Source organism: Pteropus medius, unplaced genomic scaffold (genome assembly GCF_902729225.1).
Source record: "Pteropus medius unplaced genomic scaffold, Ma_sr-lr_union100, whole genome shotgun sequence".
Classification (NCBI taxonomy): Eukaryota; Metazoa; Chordata; class Mammalia; order Chiroptera; family Pteropodidae; genus Pteropus; species Pteropus medius.
This window is the reverse complement of record NW_024344371.1, coordinates 10,188,464-10,201,129: the sequence shown is the minus strand read 5'-3', so window position 1 is coordinate 10,201,129 and position 12,666 is coordinate 10,188,464. Positions and strand designations below refer to the sequence as shown.

The following is a 12,666-nucleotide window of genomic DNA, read 5'->3' as shown; positions in this document are numbered from 1 at the left end:
TGCGGGTCCCATTCTCCAGAAACAGACTCAAAGACAGAGAATCTGTGTGGGAAACGTACTGGGGGGCACTATGGAACCCACATCTCTAGGAGAAGCAGGCCTGGGCATGGGAGAGGCTGGGCTGGAATGCAGCCACAAAGCTATAGGAGATGCCTTGAGGAACTCTGAAGCTAGGATGACCCTGCAGAGTTGTCCTGAGTTGGGGTGAGAGGGCTAGGCTTACAAAAGCATGAGCATCCTTCATTCACTGAATGCTAGATATCCAGGGGAGGGGATGCACCCTTGAGTGAGGAAGCCGAAGGCAACTCCAGGAGAGGGATGAGAGCTGAGGCCTGCTGGGGTGATGGGGACTGGGCAGCACAGCATAGTTCCTACCACATGTGGCTTTTAGCAAACTTGCCTTTAAACATCTGGACCAATCAATACAAATGAAAAATTCAAAGCCAGGAAAAAAAGCAAAACTTATTTCAACAGCAACATTCCCTCCCTGCTGTGGCAAGCCAAACTGAAAAGATGCAAGGACAAGGATGAGGTTATTTTCTCATATGTCAAATGAAGACTTCGAACTAGATCGGGAATTCCAAATTGGTGGTCAACAGGCTGAATTTGTCTACAAAGTCTTTTATTTGCTTGAATAGTTTTTCAAATCCACGTTTCTGGCTTTTCTTGAAAATATGGAAGATCTGGCACTTTGGGCCCACATTTGTTCATGGCAAGTACCAGCTAGAGTGGAGTAGCAGGTGACCCCTTTAGCCCTTGTCCCCTCCAGCCTGCTTTAATCATTTATGTTACCTGCCTGAGCCCTGAACCATTTAAATTTGTGAAGTCTGATCTATAAGGTTCCACCCAGCTCTGATGGGGTATGATCCTGTGTGAATAGTCTCGCACACTGCTGAAATAGGTACTTTACTTTCTAATAACATAATGACAGCTGGAAACCTTTGACTTCTCAGTCAAAGATGCATCTCTTCCTGGATATTTTTTTTGGGCAAGGGAGACCGTTTCATTGTAGGCTAGCTTTCTGGCTTTGCAAATGAAGATCTTAGTGACCCTGATCCTGGCTGTGAGTATGGAACGAAATGCTTTTGGTGGAAGTGGTAGGGGCTGTGTGGGATTTTCTTAAATATTATTTAAGCCTCACATTTCGAATTTATAAAAGTACAAGTTCTCAGGTTCTTCTAGGACCCTCTGATTCAGGAGATTTCATCCAGTAGGTGGGGCCCAAGAATCTTTATTTTTAAATTGGTTTTTCAAATATCTTGGAGTGCAATCAGATTTAGGAATCATACTGCCTCCTTCTTGTATTTAGTGCTTGGTTCATGTATTATAAGCTTCTGAGCTTTCAGTGCACAAAGGTTCTTTCTTATTCATCTTTCTATCCATCCCCATCCTTTAGTGCTACCCCTAGCGCAATGCTCTGCAAGTCCTATGCACTCAGTGAATGTCTAGTGAATGAATGATTGAATAAATGAATAAACATTTCCAAATAGCTTTCTCCTTTAGGAGGTGAAGAACATAAACCTCCAAAATCATATGTTGAAGATCATTTGATTTAGAGAATTTATTTTATAAATATGGTGTCAAATAAGCCAGAGAGGGAAAGAGTCTTAGCTTTATCTTGGGAGGTTTTTGCCTTGAGGATGTTAAGAAATAAATGATTCCTTCTAAAAAGAACTTATGCTTTTCATCAAAAGATAGATTATTCACCTACCCAACACAGTGTATGTGAGTTATTTGTACAATATTTCAAAAACAGCAAATTGACTCAATAGAAAAAGGACTTTCTAAATTATGCTGAAATTTTGCCTTGAAATATAAACCTTAAAAGAATAAGACCAGAAGCTTCTTTCATACTAGGAGATAGACACAGTGATACAAATTTAATTTATTGCGTTATGGTTTATTTATTAGGTGCTCTGCTTCTGAAGAGTTCAAAAAACCTCTGTCTGCAGAAGAAAGGCATGAAAAGTCCCCCCAGTTAATTTAGATTTTGAAGGGGTACAATCCAAACAATTTTGGCTCCAAGAAAATTTCAGAGCTTGTTTGGTTGTTTCTACAGTCGGTCTTTCCTAGAGCCCTTTGCCTTCTCTCTCATTTCTAGGGTTGGGGTCCTTCCAGAGGAGGCCTTAGGATTCAGAAGGGCTGCAGATGGGTGAGATGGAGAATTTGATTGGCTTCACCTTGGTTAGCTGTGTCCTATCAGGCCCGAACCAGCAGCCTTGGACAAGTATGGTAGTCTATCTAAAATACTGAGGATTAAGAAGTCTTTTTTTCCCCCTCAAGTGCTTAGCTAGAGTCTCTGTTAGGTGAATGTTACATGAATTATTTGCCACTAACAGTTTCTATCTTGAACTCAATGAGGATAAATTTATAAAATCTGTGCTTTCATCACTGGCACCTGCACTTTGTTTTTCCTTTTCTTCTTCTTACAAAACAAACGATAAGGTTATACTGCAAAAACTATTCAAATTAATGCTTTACAGACAAAGAAGGTAAACCATTGGTGGGTTTGCTGTAGCACCGTGCAATGTTCACTGTCAGCTGAAAGTCATTAGGCATGGTATGAAAGTTAGGTGGGGGATGCCCATGTTCAAAAATACAAGTTTCATAAAGTATGCATTCACTGAAGTGGACCATGGACTGGTTGGAATATAAATATCGGCATCAGCCCGCTTATTGTCTATGAAGTTTGGAATTATAGTTGCTTACGACATGGCCTTTGGTGCCCTGATTTTGTATCTATTAGTAGCTGCTATGACTACTACTGCTACTGCTACTTCTACATTACTGTCATCATATTCCTTGTTGTTGTCCTGGCTGGCCCAGGCCATCCCATCAGGGGATCTTGAGAAAGCCTGAGATTTGTCATAAGCATGCGCACTAGAACTATGACTAGATTTGGACAAAGCCATGAGAGATTTGAGCAGATATTAAATACTTGTGAGGTTCGTGGCCTTATCCAGTGAAAATATTCAAAGAGAGCAGGATTCCATCTAGTCCAAAGGTCTGTAGAAATAGAGAAGACTTTTTAAAATCTTAAGAACCAAAGAAAATCATGAAGGGGTAATACTAGAGTGGTGGTTGCAGACTTCCCGAGAAATTGGGCCATGTGTTACTTCACTCAGGCATTCATTGGTGAGACCTCTCCATTTTGAGGACAGTGATATAATAACTCTTAATAGGGCTTAGTGTGTCCCATAGGGTTAGGAACAAGCATCCAGTTGGTGTCCTCACCAGGGAGCTCTCTGATTATTAAAAAACCTTACTTATCCTGCTAAGGAGGTGTCTCCAAAGTTATTAGAGAAGAGACCCCAAAATAATTGTGGATGATTTCACTAGTGGGTATGCATCTTTTAACATTGAAAACATTCATAATTAATTATAGAACTGTTTAAGAGAATCAAATATTAATACAATATTTCGGCTATAAATAATCAGGGATGTTTTATATTTCGAGCATTATTAAGATGATCATGGAGTGATTTTCAGCCTGAAAGTAGCAGTATAAGAAATCTGACACCATGCTTCTCAAGGTTTTCAGCTCCCATTACTCTCTGGGTTATCACTGGGAGATATTTATGAAGGATTCAGTTGTAAAGTAAGCTAATCATCTCTGATCTCTTTCCTCTAAAACTAGCAGTCCTTTTAGCTGGCAAAAAGCAAATTTTATAGGAAGGATGATATGATTTATATTAGAAACTCAATTTATACAAATTAACTGTCCAGGTAACATTTTAGAGAAATCAGATAGGGATATGCTATAGCATACACTAAAAACCACTCCAATTGGTTTGTATCCAGCAGAGACATTCATTGACAATTGAATTCAGCCCAGAATTCATACCTTCCTCTCTGAAAATTAGCAAACCACATAAAACATAATAACGATATTTTGATGCGTGCCAAACAGGATGGCAAAGGAATTCCAAAAAGTGAAACATGGGATGAGGTGATCTCTTGGGTTTTAGAAGATGTCTGTAAGACTCTATCATTCTACTTTGTATCCTACAAGGTTGCTGAGTAGGATAAAGTTGAGATATAACTAAATGAGTTAAGACACTTTTCATTAGGATCTTTGGACATTTTATAATTCAAAGCAAGAGTTATCGATCTTTGAATTTTAGTTTTTGAAAGACCAAATATTGTACATATGGTAGACAAAGATAAGACACTAATCAAGTTGACTGTTTATCTTTTGTTTAGTTAGTCAACCACATTTATTGGACTAAAAATGTGCTATGCACCTTGGGAAATTAGGAAAGGAAGATAGAGGTCCTATCCTGGAGTGTAAGTGAATGGATTTGTCTCTGGGCTTTTGCTATAAACTTTGGCCCATTTGGGCTCCTGGAGTGTAAGTTACTTGGGCAGGAGGACTTTTTTCCATCCTCATCAGCACTTATTCTGCGCTCTGTAGAATGCCACTTTTTCCTGGAGAGACAAGCTATCCATTCTTTCTTCCTTGTGGGTAGGAGCAAATATGTTTCTCTTCATTTTGCTTACAGTGAAAGTGAGGCTAAGTAAATTGTAAAGGTCACTTCAGATAAATTCATCTGACTCGGAAATCTTAAGATTTTGCTGCAAGTATGAGGTTTATTTAATATTCTCTATTGTCATAAGCTGTGCTTCCTAGAAGAGTGTTGAGAATGTACAGAGTGGTGTTTCTTTGTTGTTATGGAAAAGAGAAACGTTAAAGAAATTAATGAGCTCACACATCTCTCTTGCAACAGAAGGGAGTCTCCTGACTTTTCAAAGTGAGTTTTAAAAAAGCCAAGTATGTACTATCTTTGAAAGCTGTTGTAAAAGAAAACAACAACAACAACAATCCCCTTAGACAATAGACATTTTGGTGGAATTCTTGAGGGGACTGTGGTAATTATATAACAGAAAACAAACATAAATATTTAAGGAATGATAAGTTTACCCAGTGGAAATCTTTTCCCCTTCCCAACATAGCATGTGACTGCCTGCAGGTTTTTCTAGTCAAAGAAGCCACCTGTGTCTCTTACCTAGGAATATTCAGGAAAACTGTCAGTACTTCTGCTAAATTATGTTTGTGTGATTAAGATCTTTGTTGGAAAATTGTGCAATATCAGGACCAATAAACAGGGACTTTGGAATGTACCGTACCCTTAGAAACCCCTCTGGTGGGATGGATGTGCAACTTGAAGAGAACACACATCCCTTTGTCAATTAGGTTTTTAGGAACATGGCCTGATAAAACGATGAAATCAGCCAGCTAATTAGCAAGGGAGAGTATGACATAATAAAATTTCTCATAATAACTTAAGCTCAATTCACTTGGAAAGCAAAGGGTAGAGGCCAAGAGAGAGAATGGTTGTATAGTTCAGATTGCTCCAAGAAATTATAAATGGACTTATTGACTACCTAGAATGTTCTCTTCTAGCTGTACCACAACCAAGGTTTTAAACAATAGTTGGGTGTAGGATTTGGATAAAAAAGAAAAAAAAAACTCACATATATATTCATATTAATTTTTCAGGACATATTTTTGGCCCTTCACTTCTTGTTTCATTTATCTTATTCTCTGAGGAAACCTGCATATATCTCCAACTGAAAGAAGGTGAGGGAGAACTTGAAAAATGTTTGCTTTCGGTCCTTTTCCCTTGCTCTGCCTCTAAGATGCTTATAGGATGGAATAAAAATCCTTTATATGAGACTCAAAGACTAGACACCCCTTCCCTACTCCCCAGAGGTTCCCTTTTACCCCCACCCGGTCGTCTCCCACCACCCTACTTGCAATGGCAGTAGGTCTGAAGTGTTATGATGGCCCCACCCTATAGTAGTGTCCTTTCTGTAGAGTGGCTAGAAAAGGGAAGTGGAGAAATGCTAGACCGGCTCCCAGGGAAATCTGCGTTTCCTATAAGACATCTGTACGTCTGTCCCCAGACCCTAACTGTCGTTTCCGATTTCTGATGTTTCCCATTTCTCTAAAGCATGAAAGAAACTTTGGGTTCAGAGAGTCTTGAGGTATTTTTACTTCTAGGAGTTATATTAGTACAGGTTATCAGGCCAGAGGTTCAATATCATCATTTTAGCCCTAGAAATGGATATAGTCAGTATGTGACCACCTGTGCTTCCAAGAAGGTCCAAGGAGAAGCTGAGGAGGTGCTATCAGGGGTACCAGCAATGGTGGTAATGCAGATTGGGCTGGTGCACATTCCCTTTAGCCCAAAAGGCTGAGCAGAGGCTGGTATGATGCCCTTCCCTTTATAGAAGGGGATACTAAGGCTAGAGGTGGGCCTGAGACTGTAATGCTAAAAATAGGCCAAGTTCCCTATTCTGTGTATGGAAGTAGCACATCAAGTATTAATGTAGTTGATTTGCTCTCTGTGTCAGCTTGAAAATGCTGTTTGGGGGCTAATAAAACTTGGCTAACTTTAAGCAATAGGTGACAGAGGTCTTGCCCCAGTGGTGTGCTTGAGCCAATTTGCACCTGCTTGGGGACAGCCAGTTTTGTGTGTGTTTTTCCAACTCTGTGTTCAGCGATATCATGTCAGTAGCTTGAAATAGGACACCGAGGAAATATTTACACCATGGAAATTGACAAGCTCTACAGATCAGAGCTACTTGTCAAACATTTACCAGCACACTACTGTCTTGAGTAAATGAACTAGTTTGGACTAAGGAATTCACTCTCCCCTGAGTAGATCTGCCTTTTGTCTCACAATCCTTGCCACCCGCCTCTATTTCTAATGCCACTCCTATTCTGTTTGCCTCTGGTTAAAGTTCTCTCTTCCCTCTTGATTCTTCTAGCACTTTCTATTTGCAACACTCTTGGAGATTCATATCCTCTATCTTGTTTGGGTTTGCTGTTGTTGTTGCTGTTGGTTTACTGCATTCCCTGCACTTCCGACTAGGATGTGAGGTTGGGGAGAGCGAGTACTGCATAGAGGCACCAGCAATGGTGGTAATAATGTCAGACTGAGGCGGTTCAATGAAAGGCTTAAACAGAAAGGAAAGTGACTTGAAAGGCATATTAACATAACTTAAAGTCTGGGGATAACACCCATTCAACATAAATGGCATGAGGAAGAGGATTTTGTGGGTCTCATTTGGAAGATACTCAAATTCTCTTTTAATGCGCCTTCCTTATGAGGCTTGGTTAGTGAAATTTTTAATCATCACTGTTGGCTCCCAATCGAAACTGTTTAAGGAGTAGCCTACTCTACGGATAGCAGAGGAGACTGTGTAAAGAGTATATTGGAGCATGAAACTACCACTACCCACTTGCTATACACATCCCAGGAGATTCTTTAGGAGAGCTCTGGAATGGAAAGGAGGAGGACATAGCAGCTAACTCCAACAGCTTCTGCTGTTTACCTGCCACATGTCTGTTATCAGGAAGTTTTCCTCCTGGCTCCTTCTTTATCATTCTCCTCTCTACCCCCACTCCTACATGCCCTGATGCCCGAAGAGTCCCCGTTGGGTTCCAGCTCTCCATCTTCTGTTTCCAGAACTCGTGGTCCTCTCTCCAAGGAGGCCTTCTATGGAAGAGATCCCAGATAAAGTTGACTTTTTAGAGAGGACCATCCATCTAGTTTACAGAAGGAATTTCAAAGTGGGCCATAGGGACTTGAGCCGCAGTGGTGGAGGTCTGGGCAACTGCAAGACGCGCAACATCCCCTTAGAGTTACACTAAGAGACTGTGTCAGAGTCTGGCTTTTCTAGTGAATGTGAGCTTTAGGGAGGTGGGTGGTCTTGATGACTGTGTCAGAGTGTCTGTGTGGGTGGGGAGAGGTGGAGGAGATGTGCAGGAGAGGAGAGGTGAGTACAGTTTCTGCAGCCACCTTGGGACTGCCGGTCTTTGCTCACAAAGGCACCTGAAGAGTTTGCAGCTTTTGTTCTGCCTCCTACTCAGACTGGCTGAGCTAACCAAGAATCCACTAATATGTGGAAGACTTTTTGAAGACAATAAGATGAGTGAGGGAAATAGTAATAACAAAAAAATGAGGACGAAAGAACAGGTTTATTTTAAACACATCTTTTCTTTCCTTGGAGAAACATTTTTGTCCACCAGGAACATATATTGGTGTCCTACACATATGGTATTGAGATTTTTTTCAAGCAAAATACTGTCTGCTGTGCAATGTCAATATCTTTTTTACATCACCATTTCAAAAGTGCCAGTAAATTACTTTGCTCACCAATGTGCTTCTGCAAGTGGAAGTGCAAATTTTGCTTTGAAAATACTCAGAGAAGAGGATGAGAGGGTAGTTAACATGTGAGTTATAAGCAAGGACATTTTCATTTTTTCATTAATATCAAATCAGCTTTACCATCTCTAATAAACGGATGCTGAACAAATAGTAAAAGAATATTGGTGGAAGGAATGCTAAATTATTAGCCTATTCAGTGTACCCACATGTTTTGACCTGGCCTTGTAAATGAATGAATGAATGAATGAATGAATGAATGATGCTATGGAATAAACATCACTGATGTCAGCTATTCCAGCACTAAACCAAGAGGAAAAAAACTCTAGTCTTTGAAGTAGGAGGCAAAATTGTATGTATGTGTGGGGAGGAGTTAATAGATCAATATGTCAAAAATAGTTGCTCCTCTCTTTAAAAAAACCCAAACCTTGGAAACTGCTTAATTTTGATTTAGCGTAGTCCTTTACATCTACCTGGGCTCATATACTTATATCAAGATTTGGAGAAGCCTAATTCTTCGCAAACACAGAATCTCTCAGAATCTTCCTTTTTGTCTTTGGGTAAAAGCGAATGCTGTTTTAGGTGATCACACTCCTAGGGAACCTATTAAGGCCTTGTGTCTCTTTATTCAGGCGTCTTCCTAAGGCTGTAAACTAAAGCATGCCCTGAAGCACAGGGTATGATAAACACAAGGGCTTTTGACATCAGGACATCCTGTTTCTACATGCTCCACATAATTGGACAGCAAACAATGCTCCTTTTCTTCTTTATGATCCTCTGTATTGCTGTGGAAATCTGAGCAAAACTGTGATAATTGCTATGATTGTGCACTTGAAATTCCTGAGCTCAGCAATGATGAAGAAAGGGGGGCAAGCTCTTTGTGGTTTTTATGAAATCGAGTAAAACCTGGAATAGATAGTAGCCGGTCTCAGCAGTTGGTACTAGGTACAACACAGTTCAATTTTTGCAAAAACACGTTTACCAGTGAAATTCTTCTGTATTGACAAATTTTAAGTACTGTTTCATCTGTCTTTGTTGGAAAGGTGCTTAGCAGTACTTCTTGGGCTCCATCTTGTACAACCTTTTAACCAGGAGGCCCACCCACGACAAAGAAGAGGCTACAAAGAAAAAGGTACTACTATTGTTCAACTGGCTGCCTCCCCGTGCCCTGATCCTGAAGCTCTGTTCAGGACCAGCTGCATAATTTGTGGGGCTCATTGCAAAATGAAAGGCAGGGTCTCTTGTTAAAAAATTTATTAAGAATTTCAAGGCATCCACAGCAGAGCAGTAAATAAAGTATGAGGCCCCTCCTAAATGAGGGGCCCTGTATGATGCACAGGACACAGGCCGGTGCAGCTGGCTCTGACCTTCTTCAATAAGAATATCTTCATGGGATCAGAGGGAAGGGCCCTAATCTTCCCCCGCACGATTTACAGCGTGTGCCAGATGCCCACTGGGAAGAGCTCGTGTTTCATTGAGGGCCCAGGGATCCATTCTGCCCACCCTTGGTGAACAGGAGACAGAGAAGCCTGGAGTGAATGACTGATTGCCTTCAAGATCCCTTCTAATCCTCAGAGTCCATTACTTCGAAGTCCTTATCCTGAAGGAACTCTAAGTCTAAGGTGCCACACTTTTCTTTATTGCTCTTCACAAATTGAGAATCGCAGCTTTACCACTTATTAATAGTTTCAACCCAGGGCTGGTGATTTGTCATCAGTGAGCCTCAGTGTCCTTGCTTATAAAATGGTAATAATACTTACCTCATAAAGCAGTTGTGAAGATTAAATTAAACAACAGATGAAAAGTGCTCAGTAGAGTTCTGGGTACATGATCAACTCTCAATAAATGAGATTATCATTATCATCACTATTATGGTAACCCCCTGCTTTTGGAAAAGTGTGTGTGAGAGAGAAAAGCCTTATTTGCGTATTACCCAGTCAGGCCCCAGGTGACGACTCAGTTGAAGGTTTATGCTACCCCAGTAGGCCTTCTCTGACTCCTTTTTTCCCAGCTTCCTCCAGCTTAACTCTGTTCAAATGTAGAATCTTTTGAATATGATGAAAGTCCACACACTAACAAAGCCACTGCTGCCAGCAAGGTCACCCAAGGAGAGGCAGTCTTGTCCTCTGGGCACGCAGAACAATGTACATTTATGCAGACACTCTAGAGGCTGGCAGGGCTGCACTGGGCTCTAGTGCGTATTCCCTCTCAAAGCCTCTTTCCAAGCTGGGCAGAGGAGTCTCTTAAATTCTTGACTCAGCTTGGAGGGCTCATTAAGATTTGTTTGTTGGTATCGTTGGTAACATCCTGCCCTTTCACAGACCCTGTTCTGATTGGAGCAGTCTGGAGGCACTAGCTTGCTCTTCCTAAGAAGGGTGGAGTCCCTGTCAGTCATTGCTCCCTTTTCTTGCCTCACAGATTGGGAGCAGGCATGGAGTCGGGTCTGAGTCAGGTCAGTGCAGCCTTTTAGGCCAGTGGGCTGGCTCTATTTGAAACCTTTCTGATCATCACCCATGTTCTCTCAGGACTGAGGGAATCTAGGCCCTGTAGACCTCCCCACCCTCATCCTTGGAACTTTCATTGCCTATAAAAGCCCAGCCCGGCCCCTACCATCCTGCTTTTCATGGCCTCTGACTTCTCTGCCCCTAAATCTTTCAGAATGTGGTCCTTCTCTCTAGGAAAGAGGGCTTTATTTCACCAAATTAGGTTTATTATTGCAGCAAATGTTCTGCACCTTTGCTTTGATGTTGGAGCAGATGGCTGAATAGAGACTTAGTTGAAGGGTATTTGGCCTTAGCAGATTTGTCAGAACAGAAAGGAAATTAACATTTGTCGAGCATCTTCTGGGTTCCTAGCACTGGACTAGGGTTGCTGGTATTTATTCTGGGAAGGTGAAAATTATTATCTCATTTTATTTTTGTCAGTGAAGAAACAGGCTATTTCAGTATGTTGCCCAAATGCACATAGCTAAGTGGCAGAACCAGCATTTAAATCCAATTCTGACTCACATTTCTCTCAGCTATTGTTTGTTGCCTGATCAGACTAGCATCCTCAAAGGGGAACATGCATCGTAGTGCGTGGGGTGTCAGCTGCGAGGCAGGCACACGTTCTGTACACATGGGCAGGGAAGAGCAAGGAAGGGTGAGCTTGGTAGGGTGTTTGGGTCACACGGACTTCTGGAGGACACAGAAGTCCCCAGGGGGCTGTTCACTGGCACTTGGCTCTCATTAGAAGACAGAGTGGACAGGGGCCCAGAGAGCCTTGGGTACTGACTAAATGTGTATTTCCCCCCATGATTAGCTAGCTATAAGAGAAGCCACTAAAAGTAAATATCAGTATAATAATACCCAGAGACATGGTAGAAAGAGTTCCATAGAATCCTGTAGCATGTGGACTCAGGGGACGTCTAAAAACCAGCTCCATAAAAACCTGGACAGGTTGCTGAGCCAGATACCCCGCTGGCGTCTTTGGCAATATTGCCTTTGAGGCATCCTAGTAAATGGGGTTGGGACTGTGTGGTAGAGAGTCCTTGGGCAGCTTGGCACAGCAACAAATTGGTGTCACAGAAAACCTGGCCATGCTACTGTGAGACAAGGGTCACTCTGATTTAGAAGAAGCCTCCTATCAAGATCCACTCCAGATCTCTCTGTTGATTAGAGTGATGCCCCTGGGCTTCTGATGTCTCATATGATGGGTGGGTAGTACTAGGGAGCTGACACCTAGAGAACTGAAGGACTCTTCTAACAGCCCTGACTAAGTTTCTCAGGTGATAACCAGCACTAACTTGCTAGCCATTTTGGAAGTGAATTCTCTATCCCTAGTCAAGTGCCCCAGATGAGTTGCCCAATCAAGCCCTCTCCACAATATAAATTCATCAATAAAACAAATGATTGTTGTTGTTTAAGATACTAAGTGTTGAGAGTAGGCTCTTACACACCAATGGCTACCAGAATATTTGCATTATGGCCCTAGTAGAGGGACACAGATACCGATGATAACTTGGCAGGGCCATGGTAACCTGGCAGGACACTCTGGCCTCTCTCTCCTCCTGCCTACTTGTTTACTGTCAGTGACCTCCATTGGATGAACCCAATGAAAGCTAGAGGACAAGGAACTTGTTGATGCTATCCTTACAGGTCAGCACCCCCATGACAAGTGTGAAAGGGAGATCTGGAGGGACAAATGGAAGACATCGACACAGACACCAGGCAATTTGAAGTTGGTGTCATGGCATTGATCCCATTTGATAAAACTCAACTGCCCAACAGAGCAGAACACAAACCTTAAATGAAAGAGGCCAGCGTAAGTTTTGGAAGGTAGCTAGGTATATGATCAGTAAGCTAGAAAGGAGGAAAATTTGCCTCAGATATTTCTTAATCAAATTGGTAGGCTGTAAAATGCACTGATACCCTGCGAATGCCAGCTCCTTTGGAGCAGCGCTATGGCCGAGCTACTCACCCCCGCAATTTCCTGAGTTGCCATCTGAGAGGAG

At 41.9% G+C, this 12,666-nt stretch overlaps 1 long non-coding RNA gene across 1 annotated transcript in view; it reads left to right on the top strand.

The window, feature by feature from the left end:
* LOC120608587 (uncharacterized) overlaps positions 1 to 5,743 on the top strand; it is an 83,487-nt gene extending 77,744 nt beyond the window's left edge. Inside the window, exon 4 of the long non-coding RNA XR_005654438.1 lies at positions 5,501 to 5,743. This is a non-coding gene — a long non-coding RNA (uncharacterized LOC120608587). The remainder of the gene's footprint in view (positions 1 to 5,500) is intronic.
* Positions 5,744 to 12,666: the final 6,923 nt, after the last annotated feature.